Source organism: Neophocaena asiaeorientalis, unplaced genomic scaffold, assembly GCF_003031525.2.
Source record: "Neophocaena asiaeorientalis asiaeorientalis breed wild unplaced genomic scaffold, Neophocaena_asiaeorientalis_V1.1 scaffold123, whole genome shotgun sequence".
Lineage (NCBI taxonomy): Eukaryota > Metazoa > Chordata > Mammalia > Artiodactyla > Phocoenidae > Neophocaena > Neophocaena asiaeorientalis.
In genome coordinates this window covers 9,114,001-9,128,919 of record NW_020173666.1, presented here as the reverse complement: position 1 = coordinate 9,128,919, position 14,919 = coordinate 9,114,001, and positions in this window count along the sequence as shown.

Genomic DNA, 14,919 nt, shown 5'->3' with positions numbered 1-14,919 from the left:
AAGATAACCGATACCAAATTCAAAGCGAGCATTTAAATTAAAAGTTAGGGGTGTATCACTGAACCCCGAACACCACTGTCGTCTTACTGGGAGTCATTTTTCAGCAATCACTTCTCCGAAGTTCACTCAAAGGAAAGGGGGGAAAGATGACGGCAGAATTTTTCTAGAGGATTGTTGGAATCAAGGTACTAATGTAAGAGCTGAGCCCAGAGCCGTGTGAAACTGGGGAAGGCAGGCGCCTCTTGACATTTTAGGGTCTGCTTTTTAGAGCCTACTTCATTGACAGCTTTAATACGGTGGCTGGCTACTTAGAAGGTAAAATGGATAACTTTTTCGTAAGAGCTTATATGTCCACTTTCAAAATCTCGAATGTGTCACAAAGTTCATAGGCCAAGCCATTACGATCTCTTGCCAACAATTGCAGTAGCCTCCTAACTAACTGGTCCCTGTCATTCATCCTCCAGACTCTAGCCAGAGGGGAATTTTTTAATACACAAATCAGATCAGGTCACTCACTTGTTTAAATCTTTTTAAGACTTTCCCACTGCACTTCAGATATTATCTTAACCTCTTATTATGGCCCGAAGGTCCTACCTATCTCAGCTCACACTACTTCCCCTGTCCTCTTTACTCTGGCCACAGTGGTCTCCTTTGTTCCTTGACAACACTGAGTGCTTTCCTACCTAGGACACGTGTGCCTCTGCCTTCTGGGGTGCTGTTGCTCTCGTTCTTTCCTCCTGCCAGAGGTTTCTCCTAATCAGTTCATCTACAGTAGCATGCTGTGACTTGCAGAAGTACCCACTCAGTTCTGCTCATGCCAGATTTTTACCACTCAACATTTGCTGCTCTGGCCTATGAGGGATTATTTATTGTCATTCATGAATGAATGTTGACTTTTCTGCTCATGCCAGATTTTTACCACTCAACATTTGCTGCTCTGGCCTATGAGGGATTATTTATTCAGTCATTCATGAATGAATGTTGACCGAATTACTTAGGCCTGAGAGATTAAGATGCAATACAAGCTAAAGAATTATATTAAAAAAAAAGAATTACATCCATTGTTAACATATTACAGGACTTGATTTCATATAGCTTCCACAGCCAGAAGGATTGCAGAAGGCGTATTTTGACCAAGGGACGGAAAAGAAAAATGAAATAGGCAGAGGACAACCTAAGCACACTCTTTTAGTGAGAAGGAAGTAAAGCAAGAGGAAAAGTAGAGAAACGTTAGAGGAGGGTAAAGGGGAGTCTGGAGGCCCAGTGCAGAGTAAATGCAAAGTCTGTGCACGACTACACACACCTCTACGTTGTGAACATGTCAACGCCCATGTCTGTAGTTTATGTATGTATGTATATTAGGATTCTGATTCCCAGGTAACAAACCAATTGGAGCTAGCTTAAGCATTAAAGAATTCACCATTAGGATGCAGATTTTTCTCCAAAGTCAGGAATGCAGATGGGCCTAAGGAAGGCACCCAAACCAGAATTTAGAAAGCCTAAAGCAGCCTTATCTGCTTACCAGCTTGAGTTTTCCTTCTGTTGCTTTATCCACTCTCTGTTTTACTTAGTGGGATATGACTGTCACTCCTGGTTTTATAGTTCTAAACATCTAGAGGACCTGACTGATAGCCTCTCCTTCCCAGTTCCAAATTCCTTAAGAGGTAAGTAAGGAACTGGATTGACCCAGCTTGGGTTAGGTGATCATCACCGAGAAACTTAAGACCAATAATTCATTTTCTGAAGAAGATTAATGTGGGAAATAGTGGGCAGGAGTAGCCCAGCCACTGGAAGCAATATTCCCAATTGTGAATTATGAAACTCACATTCCAGAGTTTATGGCATTCTCTTCCAAGTGCAGTTATCATTGGCCTTTCCCCTAGGACTTAATCATTTTGGGAAGTAACTCATAGGCTCTAATTCAGCCGTAACCAAGTGGTCAGAGTCAAAAACAGTCTGAAGCAGCACTCGCCATAGAGCTTTCTGAGATGGTGGACATGTTCTATATCCGTGACGCCCAATTCAGTGGCGCTAGCTCCGTGCGACTATCATGCATGTGAAATATGGCATGCGCAACTGAGAAAATAAGTTTTTAATTTTATTTCACTCTAATTGGCTCAAGTTTAAATATATGCTAGTGGCCACCACACTGGAAAGCAGAAGTCTAGCTAGAGACGACTTAGTCCCATCCATAGGGCACGTCCTGGATAAGGGGAGTCATTGTGAGGTGGCAGTAAGCAAAAAACAATTATCAGCCATCAGAAGTAGCTGTATATGTATATGAGTTATTTTTAAACAAGGGCAAAAAACCTGGAGCACTATCTAAACCAGAACTAATTTCCATCCAATGAAAAAAATGAAAACTTGAGATTCCTCAGGAAACACTTCAGGAATGGTTTAGTAAATTAGGGCACAGAAACAAAATGGAATATTATATAGCCAATTAAAATGATTAGACTGTGGGAAACAATACAATGGTTCTTCAAAAATCAAATAGAATTAGCATATGATTCAGCTATTCCACCTCTGGATTCACCCAAAAGAAAGGAAAACAGGGACTTGAGCAGATATCTGTGTACCCATGTTCATAGTGGCACTTTCACAATAACTAAAAAGTGGCAGCAGGGCTTCCCTGGTGGCGCAGTGGTTGAGAGTCCGCCTGCCAATGCAGGGGACACGGGTTTGTGCCCCGGTCCGGGAGGATCCCACATGCCACGGAGCGGCTGGGCCTGTGAGCCATGGCCGCTGAGCCTGCGTGTCCGGAGCCTGTGCTCTGCAACGGGAGAGGCCACGACAGTGAGAGGCCCGAGTATCGCAAAAAAAAAAAGAAAAGTGGCAGCAACCCAAGTGTCCATTGACAGATAAATGGACAAACAAAACAGAATGGGGTATACGCATACAATGGAATATTTTTCAGCCTTAAAATGGAAGGAAATTCTGACATCTGCTACAACATGGACGAAACTTGAAGATATTATACTATGTGAAATAAGCCAGTCACAAAAAGACAAATATTGTGTGATTCCACTTATATGGGGGACCTAGAATAGTCAAGTTCATAAAGACAGAAAGTAGAATGGGGGTTGCCAGGGGAGAGTGGAAATGGAGAGTTAGTGTTTAATGGGCATAGAGTTCATTTTGGGAAGATGAAAAAGTTCTGGAAATGAATGGGGATGATGGCTGCACAAGAGTATGAAAGTACTTAGTGTCACAGAGCTGTACACTTAAAAATAGTTAAATGGTAAATATTATGTTATGTTTGCTTAATCACAATTTTAAAAATATTTTTAATGGTTAGAATAAGACTAGAAATACAGGAAAGGGAAAATGCATGTTAGCCTATTAAATACAAAAAAACACAAAACAAACAATGTATTGATGTTTTAAGAGTATATATGCAAAGATTGAAAAATGATATAAAAAATAAAGATAATTCTATTAGGGTGCTGGGATTGCAAGGGTTTTTAAAAAAATTTTTTTGCCCCATTTCAATAATTTGGTAATTTTGTATCTTATTATTTTATTTTATTTTATTCTTTTTGACCCCACCATGTGGCTTGTGGGATCTTAGTTCCCCAACCAGGGATTGAACCCAGGCCCATGGCAGTGAAAGCACCAAGTCATAACCACTGGAGCGCCAGGGAATTCCCAATCTTATTATTTTAAATGAGCACAGTATAACTCACCAAACTTGATAGTGAAACCAGGTATATTTCCTGAGAGAATCATAAGATGTTAAAGGTACAAAGTAAATATTTTACTTCCACCAGCTTCACTTAAATTAAGTAGGAATTTTGAGTTTGCCAGATGTGTTTTGTTTTCTGTTAAAGAAGTGGTTCTTCAAATAGCTAAAGGTAAAACAGCACATGTTATCAGTAGTAGTGGTCAAAGATTTTAAAAAAAAAATCTCTAAATTTCCAGGCTTTGTAGTTTGAATATTGATTTAAGCTTAACCTTTGCCCCTCAATGAGTAAACCAACAGATTCGTGTCTTTTTCCTTCACAATGAATCTTTCCTTACTACTTACACACACACACACACACACACTCCTGACCCAAAATATATGCCCAACCCACAGACACAACCTTCAGTTGTTCCCCAGACTGTCCAAATGGACATGACTTCAACTTGCTGGTGAGAAGGAGCTGTTTCGCCTGCCTTAAAGTTTTATGCAGCTATTGTGAAATGACAGAAAAACTTTCTGAATATAGGAATTTTCATTCATTTCAGATCATTGAAAAGGAGACCAAATTATTTTGTTGCAGTACAATGAGAGAAGACTCAGGGTATGATGAAAGAGGTCATATCACCCAAAAGGCATTTTCTTATATCCCTAAACTCTGTCTACCTTTCTGCTACAAACAGCTGTTATAAATTGAGGGCACTGTGCTAAGTGGCATCAACGAGGCTGTCCAAATAAGGCCTCACATTTTGACAATACATTGTGACCACTGTATTGCTCATATGTTGATGGATTAGTAACTCAATTTAATTCATCCAGAGTAGATCAGAGCCTCATGGACAAACCAATAATAACCAAACACAAGATACTGACATATGCCCCCCAGAATCCAAGTTTATTAATTTACTATATAATATATCTCATTCAAGTGACTGGAATTCGCATGTCTACTATTCAAGGCAAAGTCTTCTACACCAAGGTAGCTGGGAAACTAATAATCTGACAGTTGCTTTGAATTATTAAATTGTAAAAAGAAACTTTTTGTGACTAGAACTTTTATATCCTTCCCCCTGACGTATACCCAAGCTTCAGTGCTCCTTTTTCCTACACCATATTGAATAAACACTGCAAATATCTCTCTGATACCTATTTTGTTTTTATGCTAATCTCTTTTGGCTCAATCTGAAGCCTATAATAAGACTACCAAAATCATGGCTTTCTGAAGATTTGAGTTTATTCCTTATATGTTAATTTGTATAGATTTTAATCTAAGTCAGAAGGTTTCAAGGCACTTTTTAAAAATCAGTTTTGGGTGTTTTTATAGTCTGAATTGTGTCTCCCAAAATTCATATGTGGAAGTCCTAACCCTCAGTACTTCAGAATGTGACTGTATTTGGAGATAGGGTCTTCCCTGCCTCCCAGCTTGAGATATGATTGAAAAATAAAAATTATATACATTTAAGGTGTACAAGGTGATGTTTAGATGTATATTGTGAAATGCATACCACAATCAAGCTAATTCATCGCTTTCCATAGTTACCACCTTTTTTGGGGAAATGAAAACACTTGAGATCTACTCTCTTAGCAAATTTCAAGTATATATTACATTATTATTAACCATAGTCATCATGCTGTCTCTAGAACTTATTCGTCTTATAACTAAAAGTTTGTACCCTTTGATCAATATCTCCCCTCTCCCCTGACCCCCAGCTTCTGGTAACAAAGATTCTACTCTCTGTTACTATGAGTTTAACCTTTTTCAGAAAAAAATTCCACAGATAAGTAAGATTATGCAATATTTGTCTTTCTGTGTCTGGCTTATTTAACTTATAATAGTGTCCCCCAAGTTCACCCATGTTGTTGCAAACGGCAGGATTTCCCTCTTTTTATTTTATTTTTTGAGCATTATTTTTTTATATATTTTTAAAATTGAGGTATAGTTGATGTACAATATTATATAAGTTTTAGGCATACAACATAGTAACCCATTGGTTGTTCAGTAGCATGTTGTTTAATCTCCACATACTTGTGAATTTTCTGGTTTTCTTTGTATAATTAATTTCTGGTTTCACACCGCTGTGGTTGGAAAAGATGCCTGAGATGATTTCAATCCTCTTAAATTTATTAAGACTTGTCTTGTGGCCTAACATAAGATCTATCCTGGAAAATGTCCCACGTGCACTCCAGAAGAACGTGTATTCTGTTGCTTTTGGAGGGGATATTCTGTATATATCTGTTAAGTCCATCTGGTACAACATGTCATTTAAGGCTGATGTTTCCTTATTGATTTTCTGTCTGGATGATCTATCCACTGATGTAAGTGAAGTATTAAAATGCCCTACTATTATTGTACTACTGCCTATTTCTCCTTTAAGTCTGTTAATTTTTGCCTTATATATTTAGCTGCTCCTATGTTGGGTGCATAAATATTTACAAATGTTGTATTCTCTTGTTGGATTGACCCTTTTATTACTATGTAATGCCCATCTTTGTCTGAGAAGCCCTGGGTTAAGATTTTGTTTTATTGTTTTGTTCTGCTTCTGATAAGAAGAGATAAGAGAGCTATGTAAAGTTCAAAAAGTTCTTAACGATCATATGCCTGTCATGTTATTTTGACTTACTTCACATAAACTGTTTGTAGAGAGGAATGGGTTAGTAATCAAGAAGAGTTATAAAAGAGAATTGAGTACGAAGGCAGAGAGAATTCGCATTCAAGGCATAAAATGGTGGTGAAATGGAATCTAATCTTATCCTCCGGGTCAGGGAGGACTTCTGGAGGTCAGGACACCATGGTGCCTACTTTAGGAACTATAGCCTTCGTCCCTTAAATTCCAGCAGACTGTTGACACTTCAAAATGATGAATTTCTGACAGAACGACAGAGCAGATTCCTAAACACCTCCACTGCACAGCAACTACCAATACTCATTAAAATAGTTAAATTTTCTTTTTAAATGTATTGCTAGGTTGATAAAGAGTAAAAGCAGCCTTAGAAGCCAAAAGAAGTAGAGGCAGAAATCTAGAGAAATAAGGAGGCACTGTAACGGCAGAACACTGCCAATCCCTGGTGTCACTAAGCTTTGATTTTGATATGTACATAGGACATGAGATGGCCAAGTTATGGAGTCTTTTTAATTTAAATAATTAAACAAATAACACTCTATTAGTTTTAGGTGTACAAGATGATGATTCGATATTTGTATATATTGCAAAATGAGCACCACCATAAGTCTAGTTAACACCTATCTCCATACATAGTTACAAAATTTTGTTTTTTCTTGTGATGGGAACTTTTAAGATCTACTCTCTTAGTCTTATAAAAGAACCTTGTACAAAGCTAAGTGTCAAAAGGGAACCACCAGCAAAGTGGTTAAAGTGTAAAGGGAAGAATAAAACAAAAACAAAAGGTGTTGGCGGATGAGGGAGGAGGGAGCGGCACAGAAATTCCTGTATCAACATCAGAACTGAGTAAAGAGAGGGAAGAAATTCCCACAAGAATGTGTAACCAAAGTCAGACCTCATGCATGTTTGTGGTCCGCTTCATAATACCTGGGTGATGTAGAAAACCTCAAGCAAAGGAATTATTTTTAATTGGTACTGAGTTGGCATGCCTCCAGGCAACTGAAAATACAACTGCAATTTTTTTCTGGGGGAAAGTGACTTCAACCTAACCTTCAAAGAAGTTTGACAAATAAAGGTCTATTGAAAATGAGATTATAATTAACCAAACAAATAAATGAACAGGAAAACAAAGCATCGTGAGTGGGAGCCAGCAGAAACACAAGACAGCAAAATCAGATCATCCAAAAGTTTAGATGGTAGAACTGACAGATTCAGAGGACAAAATTTTTAATAGGTGCCTGGGAATATGTTGGGCTAGGTTATTCAGATCAGTCCCATTACTGAAAACCACAACAAATGCTGGCTAAAAGAAAGAAAAATATGAAAAGCGTAGAAAGCACTGAAAACAGGGCAAAACTTAAAGAAAGTGAGAACCAGAGAGACCCCGAAATTGCTTCTGCCTTGGGTGCATTTTCCATCCCAGACAAACTTGAACTTTGGGTTTTGACAGCCTTCTGGGGTAAAAGGGGCAGAAATCAAAGCCTGGGAGCCCCCAAGTTGGAAAGTCTAACAGGAGGGTCTCTTTACACTGGGCTAGACCTGCAAAGGGTTACAACCCAGGATTAGGGTGAAACAGAAGTAAACTCACATCTCTCTCCACCCAGGAGACTCTGAGAAAATTTTCCTTGTCTAACAGAACAAGGAGAGAGGGGAACAGCGAAAAGTATAACATAGCCTAGACTTTACACGGATTTGCAGCTCAAAATCATGTTACCTCTAGCCCTTAATGTAGTTCAAAGTGTTCCCAGGCTAGTAGTGCCCCTAGATCAGCGGTCCCCAACCTTTTTGGCATCAGGGACTGGTTTTGTGAAAGACAATTTTCCACAGATGGAGTGGGGGTGGGGTGCTGAGAGGGTGCAGGGCTCGCTCAGGCAGTGATGCGAGCGAGGGGGAGCGGCAGATGAAGCTTCGCTGGCCTGCCCACCGCTGCTCCCCTCCTGCTGTGAGGCCCTGTTCCTAACAGGCCTCGGGACAGCTACTGGTCCATGGCCCCGGGGTTAGGGACCCCTGCCCTAGACAACTAGGAGAAGGAAATACACGTCCTCTCTGAAATATTGGTCCTTCCTTTAAGGCCTTAAGGAAATCCTGCAAATGAATCCTTAAGGGAAATGAGTGTATTTGTTTCCCATTGCTGCTGTGACAAGTTACCACAAACTTGGTGGCTTAAAACAACACAAATTTATCGTCTTACAGTTCTGGAGGTCAGGAGTTCACAGTGGGTCTCACTGTGCTAAAATCAAGGTGTCAGCAGGGCTGCATTTCTTCTAGCTGGAGGCTCTAGAGACAACATTTGAAGATTATATACCATAAATGAGAATCAGCAGAAAAGACAGATGAAACATACATTCATACATATATACATCATAAACCAGTTAGATTTATCACAGGAATATAGGGTTGGTTTAACATTAGAAAAATTCATTAATGTAATTCACATTTTAAGAGATTAAAAGAGGGACTTCCCTGGCGGCACAGTGGTTAAGAATCCGCCTGCCAATGCAGGGGACACGGGTTCCATCCCTGGTCCAGGAAGATCCCACATGCCACAAAGCAACTAAGCCCATGCGCCACAACTACTGAGCCCACACGCTGCAACTACTGAAGCCCGCGGTCCTAGAGCCAGTGCTCTGCAACAAGAGAAGCCACCGCAATGAGAAGCCTGTGCACTGCAACGAAGAGTAAAAAAGAAGAGAGAGATTAAAAGAGAAAAACTATATGACTGTTTCAGTGGATGCAAAACAAATGCATTTGATGTGATTCAATATCACAACTAAATAAAAACAATATTAGATTCCAATGGCTGCCATAACAAATTACCATGAATTTGGTGGCTTAAAGCAATAATTCTCTCACAGTTCTGAAGGCTAGAAATAAGAAATATAAATGTGAGCAGGGTCAGGCTCCCCTCAGAGGCTCTAGGGGAGAGTCAGTTCTTGTTTCTCACAGCTTCCCCTAATGTTTTTTTGTGTTTTTTTTAACATCTTTATTGGAGTATAATTGCTTTACAATGGTGTGTTAGTTTCCGCTTTATAACAAAGTGAATCAGCTATACCTATACATATATCCCCATATCTCCTCCCTCTTGCGCCTCCCTCCCTCCCACCCTCCCTATCCCACCCCTCTAGGTGGTCACAAAGCACCGAGCTGATCTCCCTGTGCTTTGCGGCTGCTTCCCACTAGCTATCGGTTTTACATTTGGTAGTGTATATATGTCAATGCTACTCTCTCACTTTGTCCCAGCTCACCCTTCTCCCTCCCCGTGTCCTCAAGTCCATTCTCTAGTAGGTCTACATCTTTATTCCCATCCTGCCCCTAAGTACTTCATGACCATTTTTTCTTTTTTAAGATTCCCTATACCTATATATGCATTAGCATACGGTATTTGTTTTTCTCTTTCTGACTTACTTCACTCTGTATGATGTTTTCTGACCGATGGTGACATCACTCTGATCTCTGCCTCTATCCACACCTGGACCTCTCCTCTGCGTCTGTCTGTATAAAATCTCTCTCCGCCTCTCTCTTCTAAGGGTACATATGATTGCATTTAGGGCCAACCCTGATAATTCAAGATAAAGTCCTCTCAAGATCCTTAACTTAATCACATAATTTGCCATATAAATTAATTTTCACTCTTGCTGTGTAATGTGATATTCACAGGGTCCAGAGATTAGGAAGTAAATATAACTTGGGGGGAGGGGACATTCTTCCAGCATACCACAAAACAAACCACAAAGGAATTGTAAAAGACAGCTTCCTTAACTTGTATTTTAATCAGGATCTTAAAAAAATAGCTACAGCTAATATCAAACATTCCTTTTAAAACCAGGAATAAGAATGGATGTCCATTATTACCAGTTGTATTCTACATTATCGCAGAAACCCAAACCAATGCAGCAAGACAAAGAAATAAAAATTCTAAGAACTGAAAAGAAAAACACACAAAATATTATTTTAACACAACTATCTGAATATAAAGCTTTAAAAACATCTACAGACAAGTTATAGAATTATTAATAGTTTAAGAAAATTGCATTTCTTTTTTTTAATTTTGGCCTCCCCGCACAGCTGGTGGGATTTTTGTTCCCTGATCAGGGACTGAATCCAGGCCTTCAGCAGTGAGAGTGCAGAGTCCTAACCACTGGGCCGCCAGGGAATCCCTGACAATTGCATTTCTATATGCCCATACATGGAAGTTATATTAGTAACTGTAATCGATTACAGAAATATTTACCAAGTAAAATAGCAACCAAAATATTGGGCTGGCCAAAAACTTCGTTTGGGTTTTCTGTACGATCTTATGGACAAACCTGAGCGAACATTTTGGCCAACCCTAGTAGAGGGCGTTGTGCTTCCTCCTATGATGGAATACTGGTACTGCACTTGGCCTTTTATAGTAACAACTAGAGAATGTACAAAACATAAGCAACAATTGTTTTCAGACATTGGGCACTAGACAGAGAAGGATAATAAAAACGGTATCCCAGCAACACGTCTACTTTCTTCCTGGTGGCTCTTTCTGGACCACAGGTGGGGAGGAGGAACCCAAACAGAGCATGAGAGTCTTACTGGGTTGAGGAGACAGAGATCAGATTTTGGACAGGTGGCTGGAATTTGGAGGACAGGATGCTAGAGTAGAGAGAGCTATGTGGAGAAAGGGCTCCAGGGACTTCCCTGGTGGTCCAGTGACTAAGACTCCAAGCTCCCAGTGCAGGGGGTCTGGGTTTGATTCCTGGTCAGGTAACTAGATCCTGCATGCTGCAATGAAGATCCTGCATGCTGCAATGAAGATCCTGCACGTGGCAACTAAGACCCGGCGCAGCTAAATAAATAATTTTTAAAAATATCTATCCTAAAGAAAGGGCTCCAGAAATCATCATAGAGGTCACCTTGAGTTTTGGCTGACTACAAAGCAGCACATGCCTAGAGAAAATTCTACGAGGTCAGGCAAAGAAAAGCACTTGGGAGCCCAAAGCTGAACAATTCCCAGAACTAGGAGATACTGAGTTCTCATCAGCCGGAGTGGAGAAATCCTTACTGAACACCTGGGAAGAACTATAGGCACACACACACACAATGATGGTATGTATCAAAGCAACACAGGAACCAACTGAAAGAGCTCCCAGTGCCAAAGCAGAAACAATTTGAACAAAATAAAATATTACTGAATTATAATCCAAGCAAGAATGATAACCTCATTCACGGCGTGAAGGCAATATTGTTAAGATGTCAGTTTTTCTCAAAATGTTTTAAATGTTCAGTGCAATTTTTTAAAAAGCAGGGTTCCCCCCCTTAGAAATAGACAAGCTGATTCCAAATATATGAGGATGAAAAGGATTTAGAATACCTAAGACAATTTTAAGGAAAATTGGGAGGACTTCTACTATGTGATCTAAAATACTATTATAAAGCTACAGTTTCAAGACAATGTTGTGTGGTAGTGGAGTATGAATCAACCTATGTATCAATACAGAAGACTAGAAAATCCAGAAATATACACATATGTGTATATATTCCCACACATATATAGTTTATTCATTTTCAAAAACGTACCAAGATAATTCATAGTCTTTCTAATAAACAGCAATGGAAAAAAGGGGATGCTAATGGGAAAAAAAGGTGTCTCAACGTTTGCATCACACCATAGATGAAAATTAGGAGGAGAAGGGGCAGTACATGGAGGGAAGATGGGGTCGGCAGGAACTGGGAAGACTTTTTCATGGAGATCACAACCACGGCTACTTCTGATTACTTCTCCAGTTTTACCATTTCCTCTGATTCCTCTGCTCATAATTTCAGTTCCTTGAATGAGATATTCTGTGGTTTGAGTCTAGACTTTGCCATGCTATTTCATTTTACTGGAACGCTTTCTACACAATTACATCTCATCTTTACTTGGGTAACTCCTATTCATTTCACCTTTTATTTTCCTTTTGATTAATCGGTAAATACATGCAATATTTATAATATATGAAAGATATAAAAATTTTTGAAAGAACACCTGTATAGCCCTCCCTGAAAGGGATTTCTAAAACCAACACTAGCTTTGAAATTAGCTAGGAGGACTCATAGTCTCAGAATCAGGTCATATTCACAGTAAGATTTATTACAGTGAATGGATACAAAACAAAATCAGCATAGGGAAAAGGCACAAGGAAATCAGGTGCAAGCTTCTAAGAGTCCTCTCCCAGGGGAGTCAAGTAGGATGGGTTTAACTCTTCCAGCCATGAGTCGTGACAACATGTGTAAAGTGTTGCCTATTAGAGAAGCTCATTAGGGACTCAGTGCCAAGGGTTTTCGCTGGGAACTGGACATGCAGCTCCCTCTGCCTGGCATGTACCAAAATTCAAGACTTCCGGATGGAAAGCAGGTGTTTGGCATAAACCATGTTGCTTAGGCACTGTGAGCCACTCTTATCAGGCAATGGTGGGAACCCTCCCAAGATGAAATCTAAGCTCCCAGATGCTAGCCAAGGTCTAAACTTACAAGCAGGTCTTTCTAAGGATAGCATCTCAGTCCTGCTACTTATTCTGGTACCCACTTACTGTTTATGCCCATCCCAAATCCCAAACACTTCCCCTCCACCCATCAAGTAACCACCATATTAATGAATATTTACTGTGGCCTTGCTTTTCTTCCTACAGATTTATTTTATATGTATGTATGCCTATACAATTTATTTTTGGTTTTGCAATGTTTTGAACTTCATCTAAGTAGAATAACGTACCTTTCAATTTTTCATTTATATAATGCTTGTGATGTTCATCCATGTTAATATCTGCATTTCCTAGTGTGTATGTATGTGTATGTATACACACATACTTTATTGTTTAAACTTAATTATATGTATGTATGTGTTGTGTGTGTACATATACATATACACATTTGTTGGAGACAAAATATAATCTTCAACTCAATAAAGCATTACCTTTAAATTTGCTCATTGACACATTATTTATTTTAATAACTTTACTGGTTTCTTTTTTTTAATTTTAATTAATTAATTAGTTTATTTTTGGCTACGTTGGGTCTTTGTTGCTGCACGCGGCCTTTCTCTGGTTCTGGTGAGCGGGGCTACTCTTCGATGCAGTGTGTGGGCTTCTCATTGCAGTGGCTTATCTTTGTTTTGGAGCACGGGCTCTAGCACGTGGGCTTCAGTAGTTGTGGCTCGCAGGCTCTAGAGGGCAGGCTCAGTAGTTGTGGCACACGGGTTTAGTTGCTCCATGGCATGTGGGGTCTTCCCGGACCAGGACTTGAATCTGTGTCCCTTGCACTGGCAGGCGGATTCTTAACCACTGTGCCACCAGGGAAGTCCTGATACATTATTTATATTAGTGAAAACAACTCAAATTTCAATAGAATAATGAATAATTAAGTTATACGGCAGGAGATAATTTAAAGATAATACCGTACTGAGTTGAGGATTATATTCTATCTTCAACAAACTTGTATAGAGAATCCATTATGTTCTAGGAAGGCATGAACATGGATGTAGATGTAGATGTCTGTTCATGTGTCAAGTCCATAGTTTTTTATTACCATAGGTTTATATTATTTTAATATCTGATAATATCAGTTTTCTTAATTGTCTTATTTTTCCAAATTTCTTGACAATTCCAATTCATCTAATTTCTTATTTGGAATTTAGAAGCATAGTACATAGTACAAAAACCAACAAAATTATCTTCTGGGATTCTCATTAAATTTACATTTTGCTCTGGATTTGACTCTTATTTTTTCCCAAATGGTTACTGAATTTTCTCCAACTCATTTATTGAAAAGTTTATATTTTTCTCAAAGGTTTGCGATACAACCTTTCTTGCATGTTAAATTCCCACATGTTGTTCTACTCTATCGGTTTTGTCTATTAATATTTCTCTATAACACTATTCTGATATTCTAGGCTTTTATGATATATTTTATTATATGGTATGGTTGGTTCCATCTTATTGCTCTTCTATTTAAAAGATTTCTTATTTTATTTCTTTTTTTTTTTTTTTTTTCTTTTTGCAATACGCAGGTCTCTCACTGTTGTGGCCTCTCCCGTTGCGGAGCACAGGCTCCGGACGCGCAGGCTCAGCGGCCGTGGCTCATGAGCCTAGCCGCTCTGCGGCATGTGGGATCCTCCCGGACCGGGGCACGAACCCGCGTCCCCTGCATCGGCAGGCGGACTCTCAACCACTGCGCCACCAGTGAAGCCCTCTTATCTTATTTCTTGATTCTTTTTATATATGAAACTAAAATCCATTCACCTATTCTCATATACAGCCTTAGATATTTTTACTGGAATCCTACTAAATTTACGAATAAATTAGAAAGAACTGACATCTTTTTGAAATTGAGTCTTCTGTGGAGAGATAGACAATAATCAAAATAAGCAAGCTAAATATATGAAATATTTTTTGATGATAAGTGCTAAATAAAGCAGGGAAGGAGACTGGAAGGTGGGGCTGGAGGTTGCTATTTTAAATAGGAGAGACTCACCAATATTTTGGTATAGACTCTAATGAAGTGAGGGAGACTGTTCATGTGCTAGACCTAGGGAATGGCAAGTTCAAAGGCCCTCAAGAATTGGCTTTGGCTAAGAGCACAAACAGCTCATCCATAGTAACGGGAAGC